Genomic DNA, 12,374 nt, shown 5'->3' on the forward strand with positions numbered 1-12,374 from the left:
ATCATTTGCAAGGAAAAGAAGGTCATCCAGGTAGGGATAAACCTGAATACCCTGGACCCTCAGAAAGGAAATGGCCGGAGCCAGGCACTTTGTGAACACACTTGGGGCAGTGGAAAGAACAAAAGACATGGCAGAAAATTGAAAGTGCAAAGAACAGGGAAGTAAATAGTGTGGGAAGAAATAGCCAGGGAATTGTTATGGCTAGGCTTGTACAGGCCTTAGGTACCAACCTATGAACCTATGAACCCACCGAGAAACTTAAAAAATTCCTGATAAGAGGATGGATGGGGATATGCAAGTAGGCATCTTGGAGATACAGGGAAGCCATGAAGGCCTGAGGCAAAATGAGAGGAAAAAGTGTCTATAGGGACAGCATTCAGAAGCAAGGAACCTGCAGGAAGGTGTTCAAGTGGGAAAGATCTAGAATTCGTTTCCAAGGTCCAGCTTTTCTTGGAACCAGAAACATTCTTGAGTAAAACCCCTTGCCTATCTGATCCCAAGGAGCAGGCTGTATGGTGCCCTGAGACCTCAGTTTTATTTATTTATTTATTTATTTCACATTTGTTAACTGGGTTAGTTCAACTGAGTTTGCAAACAAACCCATTTTCATTGGAGACCCGAGGGGAAAAGCCCTAGCAAACATAAGTAAAGATAAAGTGACAATATATAAATATTAAATAACAATCACAATACAAAATAATTGTAAAAAGAAAAGGTTATTAACTATTTGCAATGCATTGATAGTAAGGAACCCATTTTCAGTGGAGACCCAAGGGGAAAGAGCCCCAGCAAACATAAGCAAAGATAAGCATACAGGACAAAAACTATTAAAAAATAACAATGCAATTACAAAATTAATTATAAAGAGTAAAACAAAAGAAAACATTATGAACATTAAGGGTTGCACTGATAGCAGTGGTCTAAATGTACTACATATAAGAGTAAAAAAAATAATCATTCAAAAGAAGGAAAATGTACAGACATTGATAGGAAGTGGGGGGTAAATCGTGTGGAGAATGGGACGGGGAGAGAAAGGAGGGGGCTATAGAAGGGCTATAGTAGTAGAGCTGAGGCTTTAGGAGGTTAGTTTAAGCAGAAATTACTAACAGAGAAAAAGTTAGGAGATGCAACAGGTTATACAGCAGGACAGACTAAGACTACCTGTGGTCAAGGCAACTGCATAATTTCAAGTTTAGTAGGTGGGATTTAAGCTCCTTTTTAAAACAGGGAAATGAAAGGTTGGATCCAATATGGAGAGGGGGTTTGCTCCAATTTAGTGAGACAGAGTGTTTGTAAAGTAGTTTGCTAATATTCCTTTTGGGTTTATAAACTGAGAGGAGTTTGGTGTGTGAGGCAGGGGAGATAGTGGTGCCATCTAGGGAGGAAAGAGAAAAGTTGGATTTAAGGTGAGAGAGTGTCTGAGGTAAGAAGAGAAGGAGTTGAGCTTTCTTCGGGTTAAATCCAAAAAACCAAGTCGGACTGCCACGAGCTGTAGTAAAGTATTTAATATGAGTACAAAGAATAAAGAATAAAACAGATGAGCGCTTTCGCGTACCTACATCGTACGCTTCATCAGATCTAATAACTTACATTACCAATTCATATTTATATAGTAAAGGCTGTGAAATTCAATTCTATACTCATTAAATAATCACCTAATTAAAAGAATAATTCACTAATTAATTAAACATGCTCTGTTAGAGTCAAGTAAAGATGTCACGTTCCTTCTAGAAGCAGCACAAGTATAAAACAAAGCAAAGAATAACATCTCATAAATTATTTAATAAACTGCACATGCAGTCAAAGAATATATGTGAAGACATGAAACTGTTAACTTTTTGAACTGTTAAAACAAATAAATTAATTAACTACCAAAAATTTTTAATCCTATTAATTGATTTCAGTAGTATCAAATCAACTACATAAAAACCAAAGCATCCATAGTGTTCTTAATATGTTAACACAAGCCTATGTATATTAATGCCATAATGCCTGTATATTAAATGATGTTACGGCTTGCCTATCAACGTTTATATAGTATTGCATCTAATGTAGTCACATTAAAATTGAACTTAAATCTAAAGCAACAAACAAAAAACTATTTAATATATTATAAACAAATGTATTGAGATGACATGCAAAGACAACTGTATAATTAACTAACATCTAGCCTATACCTTAAAATGTAAATAATGAAAATGTGAAAACTATGTTCAACTACGCTGTGTGTCTGATACATATAGAAAAATATTAAATAAAAAATATATATTAAATGAAAATATATACAAATATAATAAATAAGTATATGTGCATGATACATAACTAATGAAAACACACAAACAATGAACTGAATAATTAAACCTAACCATCCAACTTTGCTCACTTATTTCAGTTTCCTTAATTCTAAAATGGGTTTGATTGTGATGTATTGATTAAGACCTGGTTCCTGGTGAGCCTTCATCCTAAAAATCCATTCTAACTCTATCCTTTCAAGTTGATGCATCTTGTTCCCTCCTCTTTGACTAGATTGAACTAGCTGAAGAACCCTAAAATAAAACTTATGTCCTGTATGTGCCGAACAATGTTTCGCTAACGCATTCTTAGGGTCACATTTCCTGATGTCATATATGTGATTATATATCCTGTCCCTAAGCTTTCTTGTTGTTAACCCTACATAGAATGCTGAGCATTCAGTACAGTCAGCTAAATATATCAAATTGGTACTGTCACAAGATGCATACAATTGTGGTTCAAAACTAAAATGTAAAGTTGGATGCACAAAAACTTGTTCTTTAATAATGAATGGGCACATTTTACATTTCCCACATGCTGTAGTACCTAATTTTCTCAAAGTATTAGAATTTTGTACCTCACTGGGTGTTTTATAAATGCGTTCTATGCATAACATTCTTTTGAGGCTTTTGCTATTCCTGTAAGTAAATCTGGGTCTATTCCCTACTATTTGGCATACCATGGTATCAACTGTAAGAATATGCCAATTATTGCATATAATATTCGTAATGTTACTAATGTCACTGGTATATCTAGTGATGAAAGATACTCTCTCTTCAATCTTGGGAACATGCATATGTCTATCATGATTTCTATATTTTTTCCATATTCTCCTCTTTCTATTTTTATGTGATGTATTGAAAACTTGATCTTTAATTTCATCTAGCATTGCATTATTATATCCCTTCTCTAGAAATAAGTCAGTTAAAACATTGATTTGTTATTTCAATATATGTGGTTCCTTGCATAATCTATTAATCCTCATGAATTGGCTTTTCACTATATTAGGAAAGATGTGTCTTGGATGCATGCTGTTATAATTCAACAAAGTATTCTTCCAGCATTCTTTACTGTAAATATTAGTGGATAAAAGCCCTCTCTTTCTTTGTGATAGTAATATCTAGAAAATTAATCCTGCAAGTAGAATATTCCATGATAAATCTGAGAAAATCAGTGGTGGATTCTAAAAAAATCAACAAAATCTCTCAGTTCATCCTCCGTACCCTGCCAAAATAATAGGATGTCATCAACAAACCTCTTATATAGTAGTATCTGATGTTGATACTTCCAAAAACATGTTCCATCTCCCAATAGTAAACTACTAGATTAGCGTAGGTGTTTGCACAGGGGGTGCCCATGGCAACCCCCCATTTCTGCAAATATACCTTATTCTGATACATCAGAATATTATTAGATAAAGTTAAATCCAGCAAAGTCCTAAGTAAAATCTGTTCATTGTTGGAGAATAACTGACTCTGTCCTAGTAACACCTGTATCGCTTGAATGCCATAATCATTAGGTATAGATGTAAAAAGACTGTTTGCATCAAGTGTTACCAATAAATATTTATTAGATTGTACTTTGGCTTGAAATAAATCTAAAGTGTCAAGAAGTTGATGTGTATCTTTGAGTATAGATGGTATCTTTTTTACTAAAGGATAGAGTCTTTTTTCGATATAAACAGAGATGGTCTCTGTGGCCCATCCTTCCCCTACTACTATAGGTCTCATAGGTATCGGAAAGGTGTTTTTATGAACTTTAGGAAGTCCTTTAATGTAGGGTATACATGGTTGTTCAACTAAAAAATATATGTATAACTCATAATTTATTTGTCTGTTCATTAATAAATCATAAAGGTCACTATGTATATTCTGTATAATTTTACCTACTTCTTTCACGTTCAATTCCTTATAAGTATTACAATCTGATATCAGCCTACACATTGCTTCCTGGTAATCTTCAGTATTCATTAGGACAATGGCACCTCCCTTGTCTGCCGACTTAGCAGTGATCTCTTCATTATTGACCAAGGCATGTAGGGATGACCATTCTTGTTTACTAAAATTGTGATATTTACCTTTGCATTTATGACCATAGAAATAAGTATAAAAATCATGCTCACACATTTTTATAAAACATTCCAGATTGGTACACATAGATGGTATAAAGCTGCTTTTTCTCTTGAAAACATTGATATTAATTGTATCATTGACAGCACACTTGTCACTATATAACATTTTAAGGGCTACAGAACGCCCAAATCATCTTATATCAATTAAAAGTTCACTCAGCGAACTTCGTTGAGCTGGAATATATGACAAACCTTTGTTGAGCATACAAAAGTCAATATCCGAACATTCAAACTTCGAAAAATTCATGACCAAATTGGTAAGTCCTTTACACGATTCCTTCTCTCGTAGCTGTCATTTGAAAACTTCCTTTTCCTGCGGCCCCTGCTGCCCGACCTGTTCCTGGGACTTTGTTGTTTCTTCACTGGTAAAGGTAAAAAATGTTCTAAATTACGTGTATAAACTTTGGGTTTCGCTCCCAATAACATGTCATGTTGTCTAATTGCCAAGGCCTGTTGATTAGGTGGTGGTGTATTCTTGGGAGTAGTATTCTCTAAATCAAAACTGCCATTCGGCACATTATCACCGGTTTTGGAACCATTGTTATCTGGCATTGAAGTGAGATTCATATTTAAAGGGGCGATGTCATTAGCCATTACTGCATCCGATGTAGTATTGACTCCATGAAATGAGCCAGCCAACCCCTCTTGCAAGACATTTGCTCTCATGGGTTTCGGCCAAATAAAAACTTGACCAGAAGAGAAGTCTTTATAGTCTCTGCATAATTTACGCTGTTTAATGTTCTGTAACTTATCACTGTAAGTCGCCAGCTGAGTATATAAATTATCTAGCCTCATTTCATATATTTCCCCTTTAAATGTACTGCAAATGTCTCTATTACGTGTCTCCACTTTATCGCTCAGTTCTTTCTCAACAGGGGAAAAATATTCAATGATAAGTTTGATGTAATTCATGCTTAATTCAATATTTAACTGCTGCCATCTTTTGAGAAGGTCTGGATAAATATCCCCATAGGCAGGCATACACAATACTCTCATGCCCCTCGGTATGATGTTAAAATGAAGACAAGCTTCCATATGGCGTCTCTGCCATGAGAGTCTCTGGAGCTTGTATAAACTGTTTTCTAAATCTCTCATTAACAAATCAAATTCATTGAGCTTCTGGGTGTCAACAGTACCTGTATTAATTGTAGAGGATTGTTGTTGCTGTAGCTCAATGTTCAATAACGGATTATTCCGTTGTTCAAAAAATACAGCTCCATTTTCTGTTCAAATGCCTTGCTTCTGGGTTATAGTCTAGTTCAACCACTGTGTCATCCATCGTGTGGTAGTTGTCTTATACAAGAAAGCTGGAACCAGCGTACAAATGAAAACCGTAAGACAAGACAACTAACCCAAAGTCCAACTTCGTAAAACTGAAAAACGAAGTAAAATCCAAAAAACCAAGTCGGACTGCCACGAGCTGTAGTAAAGTATTTAATACGAGTACAAAGAATAAAGAATAAAACAGATGAGCGCTTTCGCATACCTACATCGTACGCTTCATCAGATCTAATAACTTACATTACCAATTCATATTTATATAGTAAAGGCTGTGAAATTCAATTCTATACTCATTAAATAATCACCTAATTAAAAGAATAATTCACTAATTAATTAAACATGCTCTGTTAGAGTCAAGTAAAGATGTCACGTTCCTTTTAGAAGCAGCACAAGTATAAAACAAAGCAAAGAATAACATCTCATAAATTATTTAATAAACTGCACATGCAGTCAAAGAATATATGTGAAGACATGAAACTGTTAACTTTTTGAACTGTTAAAACAAATAAATTAATTAACTACCAAAAATTTTTAATCCTATTATTTGATTTCAGTAGTATCAAATCAACTACATAAAAACCAAAGCATCCATAGTGTTCTTAATATGTTAACACAAGCCTATGTATATTAATGCCATAATGCCTGTATATTAAATGATGTTAGGCTTGCCTATCAACGTTTATATAGTATTGCATCTAATGTAGTCACATTAAAATTGAACTTAAATCTAAAGCAACAAACAAAAAACTATTTAATATATTATAAACAAATGTATTGAGATGACATGCAAAGACAACTGTATAATTAACTAGCATCTAGCCTATACCTTAAAATGTAAATAATGAAAATGTGAAAACTATGTTCAACTACGCTGTGTGTCTGATACATACAGAAAAATATTAAATAAAAAATATATATTAAATGAAAAGATATACAAATATAATAAATAAGTATATGTGCATGATACATAACTAATGAAAACACACAAACAAACAATGAACTTCTTCGGGTTAAGGAATAGTTGATTACTTCTGAGCCATTTTTCAAAAGCAGTAAAGGAATTCTGTGTTAGTGTGTGTAGTTCAGAGATAGTATTGGAGATAGATAAGAGAGTAGAGTCATCTGCATATTGTATTACACATGATGGACTGCAGGATGAATGTCGGTTGTTGGTAAAAATGTTGAAAAGGAGTGGTCCAAGTATGGAGCCTTGAGGTACTCCTGTTTGGACAGCAAGGAAGGGTGAGAAAGCCTGCTGACATCTAACAGCTTGTTTTCTGCCAGTAAGGTAGGACTGGAACCAGTCAAGAGTAGAATGAGAGAGGTTTAGGTCTGAGAGTTTGTTAAGAAGGATGGAATGAGACACAGCGTTGAAGACTTTAGAGAGATCAAGGAATAGATAGAAGATGAGGATGTTGTTGTCCCTAGCTTCTGCAACCTTTTGAGTAAAGGATAGTAAGGCAGTTGAGGTACTGTGTTTAGGGTGGAAACCATGTTGTGAGGGGGTGAGGAGATTTTCGTGAATGAGATAGGACAGTAGTTGAGTATGTATGCATTTTTCAAGGAACTTATAGAGCGGTGAGAGAATAGCGATTGGTCTATAGTTAGAGGGTTCAACAGAGTTGTCATCTTTGTGCAGAGGAGTGGTATAGAAGGATTTCCATATTTCTGGTACAGTAGATTCCTGAATGGAGTGGTTGATTAAGATAGATACAGGATATGCAATAGAATCAGCAGCAATTTTCAGAAATTGAGTGGGGAGTTTATCAGTGGATGGAGAGCATGGTTGAGAAAGAAGGTCTGAAAAAAGCTGCATCTGACTGAAGGGGGTGCTGTGGAATACCCTTGAAAGGAGGGAAAGTCTTTCAAGTCATGAAGTAACCTTTTTGGATAATGGTCAAAACCTAGGCATCCTGAGTGATCCTTGTCCAGGCTAGAAAAAGAAAGAGAAAGGCGCATATTGTCTACTCAGAGGTGATCTCTGCTTAACGTACAAGGCCATGTCAAACCCAGAGCTGTTGGACATGCTACTCTTAAAGAAATCCGAATCCCTCAGAGCCATATGCTCCAGGGATCTAAACCTTGTCATCACAATAAACAAAACATGCTAGAGGGATAGGTTCCTGACCCAGAGACTCCTCAGACTCTGGAATAGACTGCCTATACATGTCAAGCAGAGCGCCTCTTTGGCCCTCTTCAAAAGGGACCTTGACAATTGGATGAGAGAAAGGAAATTCACCCTGGGAATCACGTCAGTTACCCTGCTAGACAGGGGTCCAGGGAAGTAAATAGTGTGGGAAGAAATAGCCAGGGAATTGTTATGGCTAGGCTTGTATAGGCCCTAGGGCCGATAGCCTAGTACCAACCTATGAATCTATGAACCTAAGAGAAAGAGGGGTATGACTTGGAAGAAACTCTCAGTAGTCACAGAGAACTGGGTCTGGGCTGAAAGGACTGCTGAGAAGGGGGAACTGAAGAAGATGAGTTTGACTGAGGGGGTCTTCTAGAAGACTTCTTAGGCCTAGAAGCAGAAGAAGAAGCTGAATGTGCTGGTCTCCTAAGAAAAAACGTTTTGACAGGAATATTCCTATGAAAATTAGAAAGTGTAAAAATAAAGAGGTGTTTAAGGTCTTGGAGTTCCTTTCCTTTCTCTTGCAGAGCCTTAAATAGCTCTGCAGTCACTGAACCAAAAAGAGTAGTCTTGTCCAAAGGAGCATCCAGTAACTTGGCCTTAACGTCTTAAGATAACTGAAGTCTCAGCCATGAATGTCTCTTAAGCACAGATGCAGAAGAAGTAGCTCTAGATGATGCCTCAACAGCATCATAGCTGCACTTAATGGAATGCCTAACCACCAGAGAAGAAGCTGTCAGAAGAGACATGACCTGTGTCTTAATCTCAGAATCTGGTAAGGAAAATAAGGCCTGAGAGGCTTAAGAAAGCAAGGCTAAGGAGTACCTGGACATATGAGTCTGGTAATTAATAGCTCTGATTGCTAAAGTGAAAGAAGTATATACCTTTTTACCCAGTCTCTCAAGAATCTTGCTCTCTTTATCAGATGAAGAAGCTTGGCAGAAGGGGATAACCGGGAATACTTATCTGAAGCTATGGAGATCAATGCTGGATCTGCAGAGGGGCACTTGTAGAGAAACTTACAATCAACAAGACCCTTATAGAACCTGTCAGGCCTCTTAGGAACTGGAGCCTGAGATTCTGGAGTTTTAGAGGAAGAAGCTAATGTGCCTAAGAATGCTGGAAGGACTGAGGAACTTCAGAGGGAGAGGGACCCTCCATCTGAAGGAGGTCATAGTACCTCTTCTGTTCTTCAGAAATCTGGGAACAATCCCATTTGAAAAATTCCCTCATCTTAGAGATAGTTTGTCCAAAGGAAATTTCCTCCTGAGGGGATTCTCCTCCATTAGATTCTTCCTCAAGAAATGCATATTCCAAAGGTGAAGCAAGCTGGGTGGAATATGTCAAAGAGTCATCATCAAAAGAGGAGTCCTCAGAAGAAGTATCAGTACCTGAGATACAGTAGCCTGAATTGGAGAGGAAGAAAAAGAAGGCAGAGGCAGAGGAAAAATACATTTCAAGGCCATCAAAGCCTTAACAATTCCCTGAGAAAAAGCTTCCTAATCCAACTGAGGAGAGGAAGAAGGAATGGTAGGGTGCTTAGTTTTCTGCTTCTTCTTAACATGTCTTTTTGGAAGAGGGGACAAAGGAATCTGACGTAGGCCTAATGGCAAACAAAGCCAGATCCCTAGTTGCAGCATCAATGGCATGGATGTCACTGGAGTCCTCCAATCCAATGAGCCATGGTTGCCCCATATCACCCGAACAGGACATCTGCAAAGCTTTGGATGTGCTGGGATCCATTCCCCTAGCAGGTTCTGCAGAGGTACCTGCCGAAGAAGCAGATCCAACCTCCAAGAATACCACCGGGTCTTCAGTGACCTCAAGGAGAACATCTGAGGCAGAAGGCACAATGGAAGAGGATTCAGACTTCAGCTTACTCGGCTTTCTCTTCAAAGTCAGCTTGGCTGAAGGAACTCTGGCACCCTCCATAATGTCTTTAGCCAGACATTTGAGCCTCTGATTCTGCAGATACAGATTCAGAGCTGAAAGACAACTACACAATGTTTTAGGCACAAAGGCCTGACAGATAGAACAGGATTGATGGTCATGACCAGACCCTAAACAGAAAAGACAGAGTTTATGGCTATCTTTATGTGGAATCTGCCTTCAACACCTACACTTGCCCTTCCTGGATGACACTTATCTGAGCTGGTAGCAACACACCAATGAAATCTGGCTGTAAGCCGAACATAGGAGTCAACCTTCTGAATGATGGCAGAAAACTTCTGAGGATGATATGTGCGGATGTCCTTTTATGGCTGACATTGTCAAAGCAGACATGTGCTGTCCCACATACTGGCAGGAGCTTGAAGCTTTTATATACTGGCAGGACGTTGGGTTGTAGGGTGGAATACAACCCATATGTAAAGAATACTGCAACTTTAAACCTCTGTCCTTTAAACACACCCTAACTGGCCAAGACTCCACTAGAATAAGTGTGGAGGAAGTAACTGAATTAAGCCAGGGATCATAGAATGGATCTTCAGAGCTTTTTTTTATAGGCTTTCATCAAATAATGGTCTGAACAAAAATCATAACTAAAAAAAGAAATTCAGTCTTATTTTTTTTCTTTTGAGGAAAATTAGTTATGCATAAAACTTAGTGTTCAAAGATAATGAAATCATAATTCCCAATAAACTGAGATGACAAATGCTTGCAAGGATGTATAAATACTGTCTGGGAATGGTCCTGCTCCCTACCCCCTCAAAAAAGTTACCTTCTGTGTTACCCTCTGGTATTAGATTGGGGTAAAAATAAAATCACAAATTGTCACAGGCATACATTATATACCTGGGGGTCTGGGGAGGAAACTAGAGCACCTGGCTAAAACCTACACATAAACAAGGAGTGCATGCAGACTCCACAAAGATGGAATCACAGCCAAAAACTCAACCAGAGAACAAAGTGCTGTGAGTCAGCAATGTTACTTGCTGCTCCATTGTGCCAGTGATCAGATGCTATAACACATCCTGCCCAGACTGCCAAAGCCCAAACAGGCCCCCACACCAAGTGATTAAAGCCACACACACACATCTACCATTATGATAAGATTTTACACAACTGTACTATGTCTTTAGAGTCACTCCTGCAGTATTTATTACAAATAGGAGGGTACTAAAGCTTAAGAAGAAACTTGAGAAAAGAAGCAGCAGCAGAGCCCTCCAAAACTAGCCCTAGTCCTGGAGATGCCATCCAACTGGTAATGTTTGGTAAAGGCATGCACAGAAGTCCAGGTAGCAGCTTCAATAATAGAATTAGTGTCTAAGCCTTTGAAAAAGCACCAGAAGAAGCCACAGCTCTAGCAGAATGAGCCTTAATAGAAGAAGGAAGGCTGTCACCATGAAAAGTGTAACAAAAGGAAATAGCCTTTGAAATCCAAGTGGAAATAGTTTGCTTGGAAATAGCCAAACCTAAAGACCTAGTATGAAAGGAAACAAACAACTGATCACATTTTCTGATACCTTTAGTGTTATCCAAATAAAATCTGAGCTGCCTATGCACATCTAAGGTATGCAGCACCCTCTCACTGTCAGATTGCAGAAAGGGGGAAAAGTAGGCAAATTAATAGACTGATTAAGTGCCAAGTCATTAACCACCTTGTGCATGAAAGAAGGATTAGTACACAAGGACACTCTGTCCTCATGAAATAACAAAAAAGGTGGACAAGCCATAAGGGCTGGCAACTCAGACACCCGTCTGGCAGAAGTAAGAGCTAACAAAAGAACTATCTTCCAAGAACAATGTTTCAAGGAAGCTGAAACAGCAGGCTCAAAATTAGCCTGAGTCAATGTTCCCAGAATGAAATTAAGATACCAGGGAGGAGGAACAGTCTTCCTGGAAGGTCTAATATTAAGGACACCTTTAAGAAATTGCTTAACTTCAAACCTAGATGCTAAGGGGGGAGTGAAAGACAGACAAGCAGAAAGAGCTGATGTGGGCCTTACCAGAAGAATAGGTCAAACCAGCATTGAGCAACTCACGCAAATAAGAGAGAACCAAAGGAACATCCACAGCCAGTGGGCCCAGGTCACAAGAAATACGCCAAATAGAAAAACATCTTCAATTTAGACAAGTATGATTTCCTAGTAGTAGGTTTCCTGGCCTCCTGCAAGACCTGCAGCACGTTCTCAGAAAAAAAGATGCCTGAAGGATCAAAACCCTATCATCCACAGTGTCAGTTGAAGCATGAACAGGTGGGGATGGATGAGAGGCCCCTTGTCCTGTGTGAGGAGATCCACCCTGTGAGGTAACTTGTGATGATTGCCCCTGGCTAGATGCAGAAGTAGAGGGAACCAGTGCTGTTGCAGCCAAAAGGGATTTCCCAACAATATTTTGGGAGCATCCTGTTGAATCTTGAACAGGACTTTCAGAATGAGATGAAGGGGAGGGAATGCATAAAGAAACATCCCCTTCCAAGAAAATGAGAGGGCATCCAACTTTCATACCAGAGGACCTGGGACTCTGGCATCAAATCAGAGGAAGTTGTCTGTTCAGAGGGGTGGCAAAGAGATCTACTTGAGGAGTACCCCACTGGTG

Source organism: Protopterus annectens, chromosome 2.part1 (assembly GCF_019279795.1).
Source record: "Protopterus annectens isolate FY-2018-M chromosome 2.part1, PAN1.0, whole genome shotgun sequence".
Classification (NCBI taxonomy): domain Eukaryota; kingdom Metazoa; phylum Chordata; order Ceratodontiformes; family Protopteridae; genus Protopterus; species Protopterus annectens.